General features: G+C 43.5%; 1 protein-coding gene across 1 annotated transcript in view; it reads right to left on the bottom strand.

Annotated features, from left to right (window-relative positions):
• The window catches only part of CELSR1 (cadherin, EGF LAG seven-pass G-type receptor 1), a 167,363-nt gene that overhangs the window by 75,543 nt on the left and 90,614 nt on the right, over window positions 1–1,206 (bottom strand). The window lies entirely within an intron of this gene.

Below are 1,206 nucleotides of genomic sequence, written 5' to 3'. Positions count from 1 at the left end.
GGGCATGGCTGAGCCCACAACAGCCACAAAATGTTTACAGAAAGAATAAGCAGGATGCCAATGACATACGTATTGCTTCCACCTTTTCCCATGTATCCTGTAGGTGAAAGACCTTTTCTGAGCCCTTCATAGATGGACACAGCAACTCTCCACAGAAGTCACAGATTTTGCATGCTGCTTGCTGGAGATGTTTTCCCCCCAAATGCTTTGTCTCTATTCAACTCAGAATTCTCTATTAAATTATGTTCAATGCAATAATAAATAATGAAGTGTCTTGCTTTGTACATAATGCCGTAATTTTTCCTGCATTTGCCCAAAACCTGAGAGTGAATCACAATTAAAATAATAATTTACAGAGTATATTCACTTAAAAAAACCTGCTGCAGTTGGGAAAAAAGCGGCTGCTAAATTAATCATTGTACAGAAACCTTACACCTATGTGAGTTAATTAGTTAACGTTTATGTTTAGGCATTTGCCTTCCTAAGGTATGAAGCATGTTCAGAACCTGCATGTAACACTGTTCAGAGAAACTGAAGATGGCATATGTAGTTGAATTTTACGCAGGAACAATGTCTGACAGATAAATGCAGAGTAAAACTACTCAAGACAGCCAGCTGAAGGTATGAATACATTTGAAACAGTTTGATATTTGCATGATTACTCACTACCAGATTATGCAATTACATTAATTCAAGCACAGTTAAAACTGTGCAAATACATTTCTGGAGGAAAGTAAAAGAAGCAGGAGCTGTGGGCTGTGACTCACAAACAAAGGCAAATTCAAACAGATTTGGTTCAGTCACTGCTCCCACAGGTTCCCACGCCACAGCCACCCGTGCTGGGTGGCTGGCTGCAGCTGGCAGGGCTGCTGCATCCAAACCTGGATCTGCACCTCTTGTCCATGCCAGGCTACAACCTGCAATTGTTTGCAGCTGGTTTAGCCACTGCCCTAGAGGCATATACCTCTCAGACATGGCAAGGTGGAAAGCCCAGCTCTCCAGCTTTGCTGCCTTTCTTCTCTCTCATTGTCACGTGCCTTTCAGGCAGGTACGATGTGTGCTGGAAAAATGCAGGAGCAAATACAAGAGTGGTGTGATCATTTAGCCAGCCAAATGCATGCCCCATCCAGGTGGGCTGAGCTCTGGAGGACAGATGTCTGGTTCTGCTCTGTGCTGCCCATGATGAGGAGAGCCACTGTACAACTG

The sequence above is a fragment of the Chaetura pelagica genome, unplaced genomic scaffold (assembly GCF_000747805.2).
Source record: "Chaetura pelagica isolate M959 unplaced genomic scaffold, ChaPel_1.0 scaffold15, whole genome shotgun sequence".
Lineage (NCBI taxonomy): Eukaryota > Metazoa > Chordata > Aves > Apodiformes > Apodidae > Chaetura > Chaetura pelagica.
Note: the sequence above shows the minus strand (reverse complement) of the source record. Positions and strands in the feature narration are given on the sequence as shown.